The 19,766-nt window shown below is 39.0% G+C and overlaps 1 long non-coding RNA gene across 2 annotated transcripts in view; it reads left to right on the top strand.

The window, feature by feature from the left end:
* Positions 1-245: 245 nt before the first annotated feature.
* The window catches only part of LOC138312425 (uncharacterized), a 34,552-nt gene continuing 15,031 nt past the window's right edge, over positions 246-19,766 (top strand). The window contains exons 1-4 of one of the 2 annotated variants that reach the window (XR_011206944.1): positions 247-486; positions 1,789-1,949; positions 2,528-2,650; positions 9,065-9,106. This is a non-coding gene — a long non-coding RNA (uncharacterized lncRNA). Of the gene's footprint in view, positions 487-1,788; positions 1,950-2,527; positions 2,651-9,064; positions 9,107-19,766 lie in introns of those variants that run through there. The other variant, XR_011206945.1, reaches the window with a different exon arrangement.

Raw genomic sequence — 19,766 nt, 5'->3', positions numbered from 1 at the left:
TTCAAGGCTTTAATATGATCGATTAGATTACACCAATAATTCTTATCATGTAATTATGCATATCAAATTATGCGTATCTTATACATTTCACATCAAGTCTGTATCATCCATATATATAAGACTGGATTATTTAGGGTAATGTTTATTACATAAAGGCTTAGGCCTGTAGTTGCTAGTTTTTCTCTTATTTCCAGTTAAAGCCAATGGAATTGATCGAAGAGCAAGAACGAAAGCTTATATTACATAGGTAACTGTTTCATATTTATATTTTCAGTGTCAAAGGTCCACATTTCACTTGTGATGACAGAATTGCCGCCGTCATAGAAACTAAGCGTGAAGGAACGAGGAAGAAGCTGGCACAGTGTGGAGTACGCTGGAGCATTATTACAGTGCACAGGCAAAGTAACTCTGGCACAGGATGCTTAGTACTTTTCCTGGCAATTCCGCTGCGACAAGTAGAGCGATGGCCACCCAACTATTAATTGTGTAAGCCTCTGGATATATACAAATACACACACAGTATATAAATAAACACTTGCTGAAAGAATAAATGCTAAAAAGATCACTGCATCTGTATCAGGGTATTTGTCATATTCACCAATGCATCTCAAGGGATGAAAAGCATTTGCAAGTTTACAGTGACAGATTCATGTGCCATGAGTACAGAAAGAATAAATGTATGGATGACCTTTTGTGAGATTAATTTCGTCCACAACTTACATTTTGGTTTCCTTTTAAACCTAGCGTCCCATTTGTTACATTTTTAGCCCACCATCATCATTCAAATTGCCTTTCGTCCGGGGATCCGTGGTCCGTCGTCCTTTCGTCCGTCCGTTAACAATTCTTGTTACTGCTATTTCTCAGAAAGTACTGAAGGGATCTGTCTCAAATTTCATATGTATGTTTCTCTAGGGCCCTCGTTGTGCATAATGCATTTTGGAAATGATCGGTCAACATGATGGCTGCCAGGCAACCATCTTGGATTTTGATTGTGAAAGTTTGTTACCGCTATTTCTCAGAAAGTACTGAAGGGATATGTCTCTAAATTTTCATGTAGGTTCCCCTATGGCCCTAGATGTGCATATTACATTTTGGGAACGTTCAGTTACCAAGATGGCCAACTGGCCACCATCTTGGATTTTGGTAGTTAAAGTTTTGTTACTGCTATTTCTCAGAAAGTACTGAAGGAATCTGTCTCAAATTTCATATGTTGGTTCTCCAAGGGCCCTAGTTGCATTGTGAATATTGCATTTTTGGACCTATATGTGAACAAGATGTCCGACAGACCGCCATCTTGAATTTCGGTAGTTGAAGTTTGCTACCACTATTTCTCAGAAAGCACTGAAGGGATCTGTCTAAAATTTCATGTGCAGGTTCCCCTAAGGCCCTAGTTGTGCATATTGCATTTTGGGACTGATCGATGAACAAGATGGCCGATAGGCCGTCATCTTGAATTTTGATAATTGAAGTATGTGACCGCTATTTCTTAAAAGTACTGAAGGGATCTGTCTCAAATTTCACATGCAGGTTCCCCTAGGGCCCTCGCTGTGCATATTTGTATTGTTACCAATATGAAAGTGGTTAATTAATAAACCTATAGATATACATTTTGGAATATTCACAGTATTAATTAAAATTAGGTCAATAAAAACCTGATTTGTATGTTAAGGCCCATGGTTCTCTTTTTATTTTGTTACTAATATGAAAAGGGTTATTTATAATTTTGAGTTTGACAATGAAATTCAAAAACCTTATTGCACAATGTGTATTTTTTCCTTGTTATTTCAGTCAGCCTCTTTGAAGACAACGAGGAAGTCTCCCAGATACCCATATTATATCACATGTCAACACTGCTGATATTTCTAAACTTTTTGCTTGGATCTCCAGAAATGACAAACCAGACTCTTTGAGGGATCTGAAGAACAGCTTTTAAGAAATCATGTGATCAGGTAATAAAGTCTAATCATTATTCTCACATTTGGGATAAGTAACTTCCCACATCACCCATGTTCTGCATATTGCATTTTGGAACCAGTAAGTCAACAAGGGATCTGTCTCAAATTTCACATGCAGGTTCCCCTAGGGCCCTCGCTGTGCATATTTGTATTGTTACCAATATGAAAGTGGTTAATTAATAAACCTATAGATATACATTTTGGAATATTCACAGTATTAATTAAAATTAGGTCAATAAAAAATGTACAACATTAGGTTTGGTCACACAGTAAAACATGTAATGAACACACTTATAGCAAATTCATTGTTGTCTGTAATAGAATAGCGAACTGTGCTTATAACTACAACAGAATTATTTAATTGGTCCATAGAAGTTCCTTATATCCGTGATTTACTGAATTTTGCTTTGTAGAACCTTGTAATTATTATAACAGAGTTAGCCTTACTAAATTGTCCATTTATTTTTATTTAATCAAACTTAAAATCTATGTGTTGGAGGCAGTTCTATTTCTTCGAATTCTTTTATATATGGATTGAACATGAGCACTTGTTTTTAATTCTTTACTTACAGGACTTACCCACTGTCTGCAATAATATATTTTTAGACAACAATGTATGCACATGGAGTTCTGGACGATGGATGGATAGTTTCTGGCCTATCTTCGTCACATGAACAAATTAAAGTGAAGGCAGGGTATGTTAATTTATTATATTAATTTATTTTAACATGACTGAAGGGCACATCAGTTATTTCATTGTTCATCTATGTACACATATCAATACAGGTTCTTTCTTAAGTCCCCAAGGCTAGTAGTAGATTTAGTTATAGTGTACATATATCAAGTTCACAGCCAGACATCATTTAGTTCACATGTTATAAAGGAAAATCATACAGTCTACAAATTGTGAACATGACATCTTGTAATCAGTTATGTAGATATCATTAAATCATGATCAATATGCTTGTTTTGTACAAAATTAATACATTGTGCATATATATATACACATAAAATAATTGGAAATCTATACAAAATGTATAGGAAATTGCCCAATTGATTGTCAGACAGTGCTCCACTAGGGCACATAGGCACCATTTTGTATCTGACCAAAACGTATATTAAGCCGGTTACTATTTCGTTCTAGTAGTGTAGCAGACCACCGTTAAGCTCAGGGTTTGATCCCAACTGGCATTGTTACATGGGGTGCTGTAGAACACTCAAATTGGATGTAAGAAGAGAGAGATAACCTGGATTGGTGTGTGTTTTAGGGTGAACACATTTCAAAGGGGAAATTGTTAAGTAGTGTAACACGTTTTAAATGTAAATAGGCATGTAGAGATACAGGTTAGAGTTGCTTTTTAGCTTTTCACTAGGAGGAAATTTCCTTTAGCTCAGTCAGTAGAGAAACAACCAGTACGCATGCCGGAGGTCACAGGTTTGATTCCTGCTGAGGCACACTATGCTCTATAGGCCTAAGCTAGTTACTGGTCAAGCTACTGACTCTGAGGGGAGGATCTTCTTAATGCAAATTAAAGTTAGGATATGTCCATATCACTGTGTATAGCATTTATAAATATACAGTACAGTGTTTAGTCAGATAAGTGAAGTTCATTACCATATATTTACATTTTCACTGCAGTCCCACTATGTAACCTTACCAAACGCAGTTGGCAGTCATATATAGACAATGAACTTCAAGCGCTAATCATGACGTCATTATCATTGTGACGTCACAATTGCCGTGCCAGCGATCATGGAAGGCGGCAGTTCAAATCGCTGTTCCATCCATGACAATAACCAATGATTATTTCATTAAAGATGCAAAATTCCTTGGGATTTCATCATAAATTGTAACCAAATGTAATATAAGCATTTAACGTCTTTCAGTTTGCGTTCATAGCCAATATGAATGGAAACTGGCCAAAGGCAAATTCAACATGAAGCGCTAGATGTTCAATGCTTAAGTGACTTTTAGCTCATTCACCACTGAAGACACATTTGAATGCTTTGAATTCAAAATCTGAAACAGTTAGTGAACTTTCAGGATTGAATGAGTATCGGACTGTATTCAGTTGGCTATTATGGGAGTATGAATGTCAAGAGATTTTGCATCTATAATGAATAAATATTTCTCCCATGCATAAATCACAAGGATATCCCATGGTTGATTGGAAGAAGATAACTAGACAATTACGTGACGTCATCAAAGCATGCGATGTGCATTGTCGATGTCATATATTTTGATACCTAAACGACATTCTTGTTTTAAAATGGCGTAATGAAAAAGCTAGAAAGCCATGAAAATTTCATATTTTATCTACTTAGTATGGGAGAAAAAGAATCAAACATGGATCTGTCAAGTGGTCAAAGATATTGCAACCCTTGCAATTGGTAGGCCTGAGTCGACAATCACTTTTGTTTGTGGTCATCCGTTGTCCGTTGTGTGTCTGTAAACAATTTACAGTTTCGACTTCTCCTCCAAAGGTACTGAGGCAAAATCACTAAACTTCACTAAAACCTTCTATAAAGAAAAAGCCAATCAATATTTTGAATTACTGTAGTTGGTTCAAACCCCCATGGAGCTGTGAGATGGGCCAAAGGGGATAAAATTGAATAAACTTTCAAAACTCTTCTTATGAACTCACAGATATGATGAAATTCAATACTGTTTAAAAAATTGACTGGTCTAATTAAGCTAAGGTCCTTTACAAACAAGAGGCCCAAGGGCCTTAACGGTCATCTGACTATCTTGGCAATAGCTGTATAGGAAAATAATTAGATATGGTGTCATGGTAGCCATCTCCAATCTGGGATCAACCAGAGATATAACAATACTTTGACAAGATCATATCAGTCGCATTTCATGTTTCAAGTTTCAGTTAAATTGCACTGGTAGAACTTGAGAAGAAGTTCAAATGTGTTTTCAAGATGGCATCTGTGGCAGCCATCTTGGATCATCTGTGGCAGCCATCTTGGATTTTGGATCGACATAAAAATATAACAACACTTGGTCGGGACCATGTCAGGATCATTTCATGCAGGTTTCAGCTTAATCACACTGCTAGAACTTGAGAAGAAGTTCAAAATTCAAGATTTTGGAATATTTGACTCTCGTAACCTTGAAAGTAGGTCAAGGTTATTCATTTCCACAACTTTGATAGCCCTTTATCTCAGCATGCTATTGACTAAATATGAATACCCTGGACCTTTTGGCTAATTAAAAGGTGTAGTTAAAAGATTTTAGCTTAATTGACCCCTGTGACCTTGAAAGAAGGTCAGGGTCATTCATTTTTTATAACTATGGTAACCCTTCATCCCAGCATGCCACCAGCAAAATATGAGTACCCTGGACTTTTGGGTTAGTTAACAAAAATCGTTCAAAGATTTTAGCCTATTTGACCCCTGTGACCTTCAAAGTAGGTCAAGGTCATTCATTTTCACAACTTTGGTAGCCCTTCATCCCAGCATGTTATAGGCCAAATATGAGTACCCTGGATCTTTCGGTTAGTTAAAAGAAGTCGTTCAAAGATTTTAGCCTATTTGACCCCCGGTAACCTTGACAATATTTCAAGATCATTAAGTTTCACACAACTTTTGTAGCCCTTCATCCCAGCATGCTACAGTCCAAATATGAGTACCCTGGACCTTTTGGTTAGTTAAAAGAAGTCGTTCAAAGATTTTAGCCTATTTGACCCCCCGTGACCTTGACAATACGTCAAGGTCATTAATTTTCACAAATTTTGTAGCCCTTCATCCCAGCATGCTACTGGCTAAATATGAGTACCCTGGACCTTTTGGTTAGTTAGAAGAAGTCGTTCAAAGATTTTAGCCTATTTGACCCCTGTGACCTTGAAAGTAGGTCAAGGTCATTTATTTTCACAACTTTGGTAGCCCTTCATACCAGCATGCTACAGGCCAAATATGAGTACCCTGGACCTTTCGGTTAGTTAGAAGAATACGTTCAAAGATTTTAGCCTATTTGACCCCTGGTGACCTTGACAATACGTCAAGGTCATTAATTTTCACAACTTTTGTAGCCCTTCATCCCAGCATGCTACAGGCTAAATATGAGTATCCTGGACCTTTTGGTTAGTTAGAAGAAGTCGTTGAAAGATCTTAGCCTATTTGACCCCTGTGACCTTGAAAGTAGATCAAGGTCATTTATTTTCACAACTTTGGTAGCCCTTTATCCCAGCATGCTACAGGCCAAATATGAGTACCCTGGACCTTTCAGTTAGTTAGAAGAAGTTGTTCAAAGATTTTAGCCTATTTGACCCCTGTGACCTTGAAAGCAGGCCAAGGTCATTTATTTTCACAACTTTGATAGCCCTTCATCCAAGTATGCTACAGGCCAAATATGAGTACTGTGGGCCTTACGGTTATTGAGAAGAAGTTGTTTGAATGAAAAGTTTACGCACGGCGCACGGCGCACGGCGGACGACGACGGACGGTGCATGATGACTATAGGTCATCCTGACCCTTTGGGTCAGATGACCTAAAAATGTGGATTTTATGGTCCTGGGATCTCTCATATTTTATTCTCTGTGGATATTATTTATTATAATAGGGAAAGCATATCAATATGCATGATTTGTTCAATTTCCATAGGAAATATGTCGAACATGGTAAAATGAAATTTAACATATAGTCAAACTGGACCAAAATAACCCCAGGGGATTAATGGGCGAACAAACAAGAGGCCCAGAGGGCCTGTATCGCTCACCTGGTTTGTAATGCCAAGTAGTGTTCTGAACACAGGTTCATTGTTTCTTTTCTGAAGGAATTTATTAACCTCTAAATCCCCTATTGGGCCCCACCCCTCCTGCCCCCAGAGGGTCAGAGCCAAAATTTATACAAGTTCTGTTCCCCTTCCCCCAAGGATGTTTGTGGCCAAATTTGGTTACAATCTATGCAGAACTCTATGACTAGTAGCTATTTAAAGGATTTACCTCTATTTCCCCTATTGGGCCCCGCCCCTCCTGCCCCCGGGGGGTCAGAGCCAAAATTTATACAAGTTCTGTTCCCCTTCCCCCAAGGATGTTTGTGGCCAAATTTGGTTACAATTCATGTAGAACTCTATGACTAGTAGTGATTTAAAGGATTTACCTCTATTTTCCCTATTGGGCCCCGCCCCTCCTGCCCCCGGGGGACCATAGCCAAAATTTATACAAGTTCTGTTCCCCTTCCCCCAAGGATGTTTGTGGCCAAATTTGGTTACATTCCATTCAGAACTCTATGACTAGTAGTGATTTAAAGGATTTACCTCTATTATCCCTATTGGGCCCCGCCCCTCCTGCCCCCGGGTGACCAGAGCCAAAATTTATACAAGTTCTGTTCCCCTTCCCCCAAGGATGTTTGTGGCCAAATTTGGTTACATTCCATTCAGAACTCTATGACTAGTAGCGATTTAAAGGATTTACCTCTATTTCCCCTATTGGGCCCCGCCCCTCCTGCCCCCGGGGGACCAGAGCCAAAATTTATACAAGTTCTGTTCCCCTTCCCCCAAGGATGTTTGTGGCCAAATTTGGTTACATTCCATGCAGAACTCTAGGACAAGTAGCGATTTAAAGGATTTACCTCTATTTCCCCTATTGGGCCCCGCCCCTACTGCCCCCGGGGGTCCAGAGCCAAAATTTATACAAGTTCTGTTCCCCTTCCCCCAAGGATGTTTGTGGCCAAATTTGGTTACATTCCATTCAGAACTCTATGACTAGTAGCGATTTAAAGGATTTACCTCTATTTCCCCTATTGGACCCTGCCCTCCTGCCCCCGGGTGACCAGAGCCAAAATTATCAATTGTTCCCTTTCCCAGATGTTGTGGCCAATGTTATTCATGCAAATCTAGACAATAGCGATTTAAAGTTACTCTATTTCCCCTATTGGCCCCGCCCTCTGCCCCGGGGACCAGAGCCAAAATTTATACAAGTTCTGTTCCCCTTCCCCCAAGGATGTTTGTGGCCAAATTTGGTTACATTCCATGTAAAACTCTAGGACAAGTAGCGATTTAAAGGATTTACCTCTTATTTCCCCTATTGGGCCCCGCCCCTACTGCCCCCGGGGGTCAGAGCCAAAATTTATACAAGTTCTGTTCCCCTTCCCCCAAGGATGTTTGTGGCCAAATTTGGTTACATTCCATTCAGAACTCTATGACATTAGTGATTTAAAGGATTTACCTCTATTACCCCTATTGGACCCTGTCCCTCCTGCCCCCGGGGGACCAGAGCCAAAATTTATACAAGTTCTGTTCCCCTTTCCCCAAGGATGTTTGTGGCCAAAATTGGTTACATTCCATGTAGAACTCTAGGACAAGTAGCGATTTAAAGGATTTACCTCTATTTCCCCTATTGGGCCCCGCCCCTCCTGCCCCCGGGGGACCAGAGCCAAAATTTATACAAGTTCTGTTCCCCTTCCCCCATGGATGTTTGTGGCCAAATTTGGTTACAATCAATGCAGAACTCTAGGACAAGTAGCGATTTATAGGATTTACCTCTATTTCCCCTATTGGGCCCCGCCCCTCCTGCCCCCGGGGGTCAGAGCCAAAATTTATACAAGTTCTGTTCCCCTTCGCCCAAGGATGTTTGTGGCCAAATTTGGTTACAATCCATGCAGAACTCTAGGACAAGTAGCGATTTAAAGGAAATGTTGACGGACAGACGGACGCCGACGGACGCCTTGCCATGACATAAGCTCACCAGCCCTTCGGGCCAGGTGAGCTAAAAATGACAAAATGACTTAAATAACAAGAATCACCTCAACTCACAGATGTGATGGAAAGTACTCTTCATAGTGTGAGAAGTCAAGTCAATGCAACCAGTTATAGTGGTTCTCTAGATAATAAAATTTTTCATTTTTCTCTTTATTATTTTACAAAACGTTATTGCGCTCATATTAGTCTTCAATGACATCAAATGAGGCTGATTGGTGCATGGAGCCAAATAGTCTAAGCATATCTATGTGACTTTCTGTATCAAACCTGATTTGAATGTTAAGGCCCATGGTTCTCTTTTTATTTTGTGACTAATATGAAAAGGGTTATTTATAATTTTGAGTTTGACAATGCAATTCAAAAACCTTATTGCACAATGTGTATTTTTTCCTTGTTATTTCAGTCAGCCTCTTTGAAGACAACGAGGAAGTCTCCCAGATACCCCCATATTATATCACATGTCAACACTGCTGATATTTTCTAAACTTTTTGCTTGGATCTCCAGAAATGACAAACCAGACTCTTTGAGGGATCTGAAGAACAGCTTTTAAGAAATTATGTGATCAGGTAATAAAGTCTAATCATTATTCTCACATTTGGGATAAGTAACTTCCCACATCACCCATGTTCTGCATATTGCATTTTGGAACCAGTAAGTCAACAAGAGGCAGCCAACTTAGAAATTTGTTATTGCTACTTCTCAGAAAGTATTGAAAGGATCTGTCTCAAATTTCATATGTAGGCTTCCTTTGGGCCCTACTTGTGTATATTGCATTTTGGCACAGATTAGTCAACAAGATGGCTGATAAGGTGTCATTTTGGATTACAATATTTTAAGAAGGTTTCCGCTATTTGTCTGAAAGTACTAAAGTTTCAAATTTCATGTGTAGTATCCTAGATGTGCATATTGCGTTTTGGACTGATCTTTCTACAAGATGTCCAACAGTAGGTATCATGGATTTTGACAATTGAAGTTTGTTGTTAATATTTCTGGAAAAAGTACTGAAAGTTTCTCGCAGAAATTTCATATATTGCTTCTCTTGGTACCTAGAGTTCTTCCAATACAGGGGTTTCAAGATCCCAAAATGAGGTGGGTTAAGTACAATTTACCATCGATTAGTCCTACCTTCTGGTGATTATGACGTCACGAAACTCACATCAAATGATATCGTAATAATCACCTGATGTTGGGATTAATCGACGGTAAATTGTACTTTACCAATGTTGTTTTGAGGAGAAAGAGTGGGGCCCTTTGGGAAATTAGAGGTAAATCTTTGAATTCCTTCAGAAAAGAAACAATGATCCTGTATTCAGAACATTACTTGGCCTTAGAAATTAAACCAGGTGAGTGATACAGACACTTTGGGCCTCTTGTTTGTCTATGACTTCATAAGCCCAAAAGATACGTATACTGAGAATAATCCTTAAGTACCTGGAAGCTGTTAAAGATACAAAAACAACAAGCAAACATACTAATATATACAAAAGGAGAATTAAAGATTCTTCACCTCCAACGCATGGTAATTTTAATTTCTCAAAAACAGGATCAGATTCATTAGTATATATTATCTTTCAGTAACACAAGTTACTTACTTTACACTTTTACCATCATTGAAATGTTTGAGCTTTATATTATTTCAGAATAAAAAAAAATTGCAATATAGAATATATTTTGTTGAAAATTGATACATAGGGACTAGGACTAAGGGAATGCTGAACAACATGCCTTTCTGGGGGGGGGGGGGGGGGGGGGGGGTGTGTTATCTGTAATGGTTCTCGTTATAATCAATACCTTATTATTATTTTTCATGACATCTGACCCAAAGGGTCAGGATGACCTATAGTCATCATGCACCATCCGTCGTCGTCCGCTGTCCGCCGTGCGCCGTGCATAAACTTTTCATTCAAACAACTTCTTCTCAATAACCATAAGGCCCAAAGTACTCATATTTGGCCTGTAGCATACTGGGATGAAGGGCTATCAAAGTTGTGAAAATAAATGACCTTGACCTACTTTCAAGGTCACCGGGGGTCAAATAGGCTAAAATCTTTGAACGACTTCTTTTAACTAACCAAAAGGTCCAGGGTACTCATATATGGCCTGTAGCATGCTGGGATGAAGGGCTACAAAAGTTGTGAAACTTAATGACCTTGACATATTGTCAAGGTCACCGGGGGTCAAATTGGGGTTCACACAATCACACACCCTAACACATATACCAAAGAGTTTACTTAAATTATTATATACATTCAAAGGTTTCCATACACCCACATTCGTTCAGACATACAGTTAGGAGCAAACTAAACTTGGTATCTAGTGCACTTTGTAGTGCACATGTAGTGAACAACGTAGTGCACTAGACTAAACATTGTAGTCACTAGAGTGCACTACGATGTGAACTCCAGTTCACTACAGTGTTAACTCTAGTGCACTACAATGTTAACTCTAGTGCACTACAATGTTAACTCTAGTGCACTACGTAATGCACTTCAGTTTTACAGTGCCTGTACTTGATACACACATGTTTCAGTATAACCTTACAAATACAAGTATATTCAAATTTGTGGTATAACTTATATTCATTTTGAAATAAATAAATGAATGAATTTTCCGGATACCATATGGAACCTTACAATTACTAACATTGAATTGTAATATGGGGGATGAGATTAAAGTAATCCCAACAGTGTGCATGGACAATTAAAATTGTCAATTAAATAACTTGTATTTTTAGATACAGTGTTCATGAAGCTACATTTGTTCTAGCTAGATTATATGTTTTACCAGAAATTTATACAATATATTATCTAAATATCTGATTTTACACGTTCATTCACGTAATCACATCCTTTTCTTGGACTAGTATGTATGATGGTCGTATGTATAACTGAGCCGGCATGTTAGTTAAATTTCAGGTAAAACAATTCATGTCATTCAACAATTCATTCAAGTGTCAGAGTGGCGAAATACACATACAATATAGCTAGGTAGGTTTGGGGTGGGGCTGGGGTATAAATTAAGGAGCCCAAGGGGTATTGTCTCGAAGCATGTTTGGAATACACATATATACATGTACATGTACACATGTACATGTAGTATAAATTTAACTATATAGTACATAATTAATAAACCCCTCTCCATCTCAAAAATATGAATAAAATTAAAACAAGATAAAAAACAATGTGAATACATTATCTTCATTTTGAGGGGAAAAAACAATATTATAACAATTTATAATTCTCAATTGAAAGAATAGGCATATTTTGATAAAAAGTAGCTGTAAGTTTATTATTATTATTATTACAAGCTAACCGATATTTACATAATATATAATTTTCAGTCATGTGGACATGACGTACATAGGAATTATTTTACATAATGAATAATTTGCGTGCCCCTGTGCTTGGGCTGAGGTGACCAATATTACATTTAAGGGTCCCGGAATAGCAGTTGAGATGGGTTGTTTTTATCTTGTACATACGTTCCTTCCACATATTCATAATTCTAAATACAACTGTCGAAGACAGATATATCTGGATCAAATTATCGATGAAAAGTTACATAATACATATGTATAAGACCACGATCAAGTGTATTGTGGGTAGAGATAGGCCTAGGACGTCTCCTTGCAGGCGGTATATGGAATTTTCAAATTATTATTTGCCTAGATGAAATAAATGATTTGTTTTAATGTCCAGGAGACAGGAGTCATCTCGTCTTTCCGTGTCAACACCAAAATAAAACTAACAGGCCTATTCAAGGACACGTCCTTGGCCTAGCTACTGTAAGATACTGACCATGTATATATCCGATGTAAATCCTCAGATATATAATTATTTATTCTGTAGTAATAGAGCTACATGTACATGTAGCCCTCGCCAGATATTGTGAATAGTTTGAATAGGCATGTTTGCATGATATATTAAAAAAAAAAATTGAAAAAAAATTGCCGCCGGTGGTGAGAATCGAAAGATCAGAAGATCTGCACGTTAACACTAAACCAGATTTCTGCTTTTTTATATACAGTGATTTTTTTTATAAGAAGCAGATAACATTGTTGTATGATAGAGTATTTCCTTATAGGAAAAATAAAAAAAATTGTAAATGTAATGTGCATGTAGCTGTTGTTTCAGCATGAAGAAAAGTGAAAAAAGGATAATAACACATTGATAACAAATCACAAAGTTTTTTGTTGTTCTTTAATATACCTGGTATACGATAATCTTTGTTATTTTATTGATTTTTTTCTGATATGATCGAACGTCGTTGAAGACACCCCCTGAGAGGAATGAGCTAGATTTCGCCGAGATGAAGCACACGCTCGTGTTACATTGATACAGAGAAAACGACAGTTTTCATTTTATACCATGGAATATCAAAGTTATATTATGCATTGAGAAATTGTACAATACAATCTTTTTTAGATTATATCTTTCTACTGCGTATGCATCGTAAAATTCTACTAAGTTGCATGAAAAAAATCACGGTAACTGCAGGTACAGGTATAATAGGCATGTAACTGATTCTAGTACCCTGTACCCTGTACCCTGTACCCTCTACCCTGTACCCTGTACCCTGTACCCTGTACCCTCTACCCTGTACCCTGTACCCTGTACCCTGTACCCTGTACCCTCTACCCTCTACCCTGTACCCCCTACCCACTACATGAGTTGCTATTACGGACTATCGGCTTGCGCATGCGCGGGTTATGACGCCTTAGATGTTCGAGTGAATTACAATAGATTATGAAGGAATCTTATTACTTGATATAAAAGCAATTTTTCAATTACTTTCATACCAATGGCAGTCGGTAAATTTATTCCGAGTCATACTTGCATATACCTTGTACCCTGTACCCTGTACCCTGTACCCTGTACCCTGTACCCTGTACCCTCTACCCTGTACCCTCTACCCTGTACCCCCTACCCACTACATGAGTTGCTATTACGGACTATCGGCTTGCGCATGCGCGGGTTATGACACCTTAGATGTTCGAGTGAATTACAATAGATTATGAAGAAATCTTATTACTTGATATAAAAGCAATTTTTCAATTACTTTCATACCAATGGCAGTCGGTAAATTTATTCCGAGTCATACTTGCATACCTTGTACCCTGTACCCTGTACCCTGTACCCTGTACCCTGTACCTTCTACCTGTACCCTGTACCCTGTACCCTCTACCCTGTACCCTCTACCCTCTACCCTTACCCTCTACCCTGTACCCTCTACCCTGTACCCCCTACCCACTACATGAGTTGCTATTACGGACTATCGGCTTGCGCATGCGCGGGTTATGACGCCTTAGATGTTCGAGTGAATTACAATAGATTATGAAGGAATCTTATTACTTGATATAAAAGCAATTTTTCAATTACTTTCATACCAATGGCAGTCGGTAAATTTATTCCGAGTCATACTTGCATACCTTGTACCTGTACCCTGTACCCTGTACCCTGTACCCTCTACCCTGTACCCTCTACCCTCTACCTACCCCTGTACCCTCTACCCTACCCCTACCCACTACATGAGTTGCTATTACGGACTATCGGCTTGCGCATGCGCGGGTTATGACGCCTTAGATGTTCGAGTGAATTACAATAGATTATGAAGGAATCTTATTACTTGATATAAAAGCAATTTTTCAATTACTTTCATACCAATGGCAGTCGGTAAATTTATTCCGAGTCATACTTGCATACCTTGTACCCTGTACCCTGTACCCTGTACCCTCTACCCTCTACCCTGTACCCTGTACCCTCTACCCTGTACCCTCTACCCTCTACCCTCTACCCTCTACCCTGTACCCTCTACCCTGTACCCCCTACCCACTACATGAGTTGCTATTACGGACTATCGGCTTGCGCATGCGCGGGTTATGACGCCTTAGATGTTCGAGTGAATTACAATAGATTATGAAGGAATCTTATTACTTGATATAAAAGCAATTTTTCAATTACTTTCATACCAATGGCAGTCGGTAAATTTATTCCGAGTCATACTTGCATACCTTGTACCCTGTACCCTGTACCCTGTACCCTGTACCCTGTACCCTGTACCCTGTACCCTCTACCCTGTACCCTCTACCCTGTACCCCCTACCCACTACATGAGTTGCTATTACGGACTATCGGCTTGCGCATGCGCGGGTTATGACGCCTTAGATGTTCGAGTGAATTACAATAGATTATGAAGAAATCTTATTACTTGATATAAAAGCAATTTTTCAATTACTTTCATACCAATGGCAGTCGGTAAATTTATTCCGAGTCATACTTGCATACCTTGTACCCTGTACCCTGTACCCTGTACCCTGTACCCTCTACCCTGTACCCTGTACCCTCTACCCTGTACCCTCTACCCTCTACCCTGTACCCTGTACCCTGTACCCTCTACCCTGTACCCCCTACCCACTACATGAGTTGCTATTACGGACTATCGGCTTGCGCATGCGCGGGTTATGACGCCTTAGATGTTTGAGTGAATTACAATAGATTATGAAGGAATCTTATTACTTGATATAAAAGCAATTTTTCAATTACTTTCATACCAATGGCAGTCGGTAAATTTATTCCGAGTCATACTTGCATACCTTGTACCCTGTACCCTGTACCCTGTACCCTCTACCCTGTACCCTGTACCCTGTACCCTCTACCCTCTACCCTCTACCCTCTACCCTGTACCCCCTACCCACTACATGAGTTGCTATTACGGACTATCGGCTTGCGCATGCGCGGGTTATGACGCCTTAGATGTTCGAGTGAATTACAATAGATTATGAAGGAATCTTATTACTTGATATAAAAGCAATTTTTCAATTACTTTCATACCAATGGCAGTCGGTAAATTTATTCCGAGTCATACTTGCATACCTTGTACCCTGTACCCTGTACCCTGTACCCTCTACCCTCTACCCTGTACCCTGTACCCTCTACCCTGTACCCCCTACCCACTACATGAGTTGCTATTACGGACTATCGGCTTGCGCATGCGCAGGTTATGACGCCTAAGATGTTCGAGTGAATTACAATAGATTATGAAGAAATCTTATTACTTGATATAAAAGCAATTTTTCAATTACTTTCATACCAATGGCAGTCGGTAAATTTATTCCGAGTCATACTTGCATACCTTGTACCCTGTACCCTGTACCCTGTACCCTGTACCCTCTACCCTGTACCCTGTACCCTCTACCCTCTACCCTGTACCCTCTACCCTCTACCCTCTACCCTGTACCCTCTACCCTGTACCCCCTACCCACTACATGAGTTGCTATTACGGACTATCGGCTTGCGCATGCGCGGGTTATGACGCCTTAGATGTTCGAGTGAATTACAATAGATTATGAAGGAATCTTATTACTTGATATAAAAGCAAATTTTTCAATTACTTTCATACCAATGGCAGTCGGTAAATTTATTCCGAGTCATACTTGCATACCTTGTACCCTGTACCCTGTACCCTCTACCCTCTACCCTGTACCCTCTACCCCTACCTGTACCCTGTACCCTGTACCCTCTACCCTGTACCCTCTACCCTGTACCCCCTACCCACTTCATGAGTTGCTATTACGGACTATCGGCTTGCGCATGCGCGGGTTATGACACCTTAGATGTTAGCTATAAATAAAAAAAATGATTGAGATACAGGAAAAATGTTCATGATGAATGTAAATAGTATTAAAGACTTACTTTTTTTCTAATATATCGTTATTAGATCAAATAAAAAAGTTCGCTATCGGGTCAAAGTTCAAACATTTACATTAACTTTGTCAAAATTACACCATGCACGCATTTTTACACAGATTCAAAATCACCATATTCTATATCCATACAGTTACAAGCTTAAAGATATAATGTAATGATCTACAGAATGTTAAATCAAATACATTGCACAACTTTTATTGTATGTCGTTCAGCAGGTAAATATATTTTCGCGACTGTATATGTTACAATTTACATTTGTTAAGAAAGATTTAGCTCTTGCAATATGTATTTTGAACAACAAGAGGCCCATGGACCTTAACAGGAATGTGACAAGATGTTTTAAAGTTTTCCCTGGGGGTCAATCATGGACGATATGTGTATAGCGTGAAACTGCCATTGCATACTGATAGTTTAAATAAAGTATGTGCTAATTCGAGATGCAATTATAATAAACTATGCTCAAAAGTGTTCATGTATTTTACATATCCTTTAAAAAATAACAACCTTATTCTATGAAAGGCAATAGGAGTGTAGGTCTAGAAAATATTCCGAAATAAACCAAAGTAGCTTTGTAAATTGGTTATAAAACAAAAATATTTTCAAAGCTTTTTAAAGGCCAACACTTCTTGGAATAACTTGAATTGTTTGGTAATTTAACTAACTTCAAAATCAAATGTTTTGAAATTAACCAAATTAGATGTGTACATTGATAATGAAACAACAAGTTATACAAAGCTTCTTTAAGGCCAACATTTCTTGGAATAAATACAATTATTAAATAATCTAAACAAACCACAAAACCAAATGTTTTGATAAAGTATGTGAAACAAACATTAAATCTTGATACAAGTATGCATAACCACATGACATAATCTCTCACTTTTATTATTATTCCATATGCAATTCTTATTGCAAAGTTATCAAAATATCATATGTATTTAGTAAATATAAAGGTATGTTGTAGAATATGTCCTATAAACATTTTCTTATACATGTTTTATGTACATCCAACTAAAACGTGTGAGGCCCATTATATAAGTATACCTCTTATAATAATATTATAGCAAGGAATGACTACAGGGATCTGAGAAACAATTACAGATTATAGTTATATTTGAACCACTGGAGTGTCCATATGTAATTGTGGAAGATTTAAATTCGTTAAAGCATGCTCTAGATGTTGCATAGTAATCTATGATAAACATTTACAGCATGGTTTTGAAGATTGTTTTATCTAGACCAGAAATACTTCAAACAAGAAGTGCAGTCCTATGACATAATGTTTTTTTCAATGTGGTAATTTTAGTGAATGTGGTATCAATCATGGATTTTAATAACTGCACTGCTTGAGCTGCCTTCTTTCACATTAAACCAATTTTAATCATTAGTGATTAGAACACCTTTAGATGTGCTATTAAGATGGCACCATGGCGGTTATTTTAATTTCAGATTGTACTGTAAATATAGCAACACTGGGTCTATGTTATATCAGGATCATTCCAGGCAAGCTTGAGAAGAGGTTCAAAATACGTTTTCAAAATGGTGGCCATCCTGGCTTTAGGATAAATCGAAAACAATAACACTACTTGGTCATGACCAGGTCAGGATTTCAGGCAAAGTTTAGCTTAATGAGAAAAAAAAAGTATAAAAAAAGATATGATAACTCACAACTAAGCATTCAAAAATTAAAATCTAAGTATTGATCAGACTATACAATTATAACAAAAACCGACACACAACCCATGTTTACATTATACTTGTCGCACAGTATCTTCAGAACAGAACCATCGTCAGTAACCAATGTAATTAGCCTATACTATGTACGTTGCCGTCTGGTTCCGGGTGTAAACGGAGCACGATATATCACTACGATAAGTTTGGTTAGTAATGGAATGTATTCGTTCGAAAAATTATATCCTGGAAAAAGAGGTCCATGTGTATTAACGGTAATCTTATTATTGACACAAAACACAGAGAGACTATAGTTGAACTGTGACCTCAACTGAAGGTAAAGGTCATTGATTTGAACACATTTGGTAGCCCGTCCTCTATCATGCTACATAGGAAATGAAATATCTCTATGGCTCTTACATATTGACAAGAAGTCGTTTTAAAAAAACCTTTTCGACCCTTGTGCTTCGAATGAAGGTCAAGGTCATTTATTTGAACATATTTTTTAATGGAAAAATTATCCACGGTGGACTGCACACGTCGATTGATGACGCATTGCCTAAAAACGCGACTTTGTTCCCAAATAAATATGCAAAACTTCTGACAAAAAAGACACTAAAAGTTAAATTTGAGGAAGCTAGACCTTTTCAGTACTTTCTGACAAAGTGGCAAAATTCAAGATGGCTGCAAATCAGTCTTATTGTTTACTTTTAATATTCAAAATATAATTACAATGTCTTGGGACAAATATAAACCCTAAATTTGAAATTTCAGAAAGATGGCTTTATAATGTTTTAAGAAAAAGCAGTAACAAACTCCTACTATCAAAATTCAAGATGGCTAACTACCGGCCTTCTTGTCCGATTCTTCCAAAATTGCAATATGCAATATTGCCTATTAGAGCGGACTGAAGGGTGGACAGGAGACCACGGACTGAAGGGTGGACGGGAGACCCTGGACTGAAGGGTAGACTGGAGACCACGGATTGAAAGGTGGAGGGGAGACCACGGACTGAAGGGTGGACAGGAGACCCTGGACTGAAGGATAGACGGGATACCACGGACTGAAAGGTGGAAGGGGGACCACGGACTCAAGGGTGGACGGGAGACCCTGGACTGAAGGATAGACGGGAGACCACGGACATAATGGTGGACGGGAGACCACAGACATAATGGTGGACGGAAGACCACGGACTGAAGGGTGGACAGGGGACCACGGACTGAAGGGTGGACAGGGGACCACGGACTGAAGGGTGGACAGGAGACCACGGACTGAAGGGTGGACAGGAGACCCTGGACTGAAGGGTGGACGGGAGACCCTGGACTGAAGGGTAGACTGGAGACCACGGACTCAAAGGTGGACGGGAGACCCTGGACTGAAGGATGGACAGGAGACCCTGGACTGAAGGATAGACGGGATACCACGGACTGAAGGGTGGACAGGAGACCACGGACTGAAGGGTGGACGGGAGACCCTGGACTGAAGGGTAGACTGGAGACCACGGACTCAAAGGTGGACGGGAGACCCTGGACTGAAGGATGGACAGGAGACCCTGGACTGAAGGATAGACGGGATACCACGGACTGAAGGGTGGACAGGAGACCACGGACTCAAGGGTGGACGGGAGACCCTGGACTGAAGGATAGACGGGAGACCACGGACATAATGGTGGACGGGAGACCACAGACATAATGGTGGACGGAAGACCACGGACTTAATGGTGGACGG

The sequence above is a fragment of the Argopecten irradians genome, unplaced genomic scaffold (genome assembly GCF_041381155.1).
Source record: "Argopecten irradians isolate NY unplaced genomic scaffold, Ai_NY scaffold_0315, whole genome shotgun sequence".
NCBI classification, from domain to species: domain Eukaryota; kingdom Metazoa; phylum Mollusca; class Bivalvia; order Pectinida; family Pectinidae; genus Argopecten; species Argopecten irradians.
This window is presented reverse-complemented; position numbering and strand designations above follow the sequence as displayed.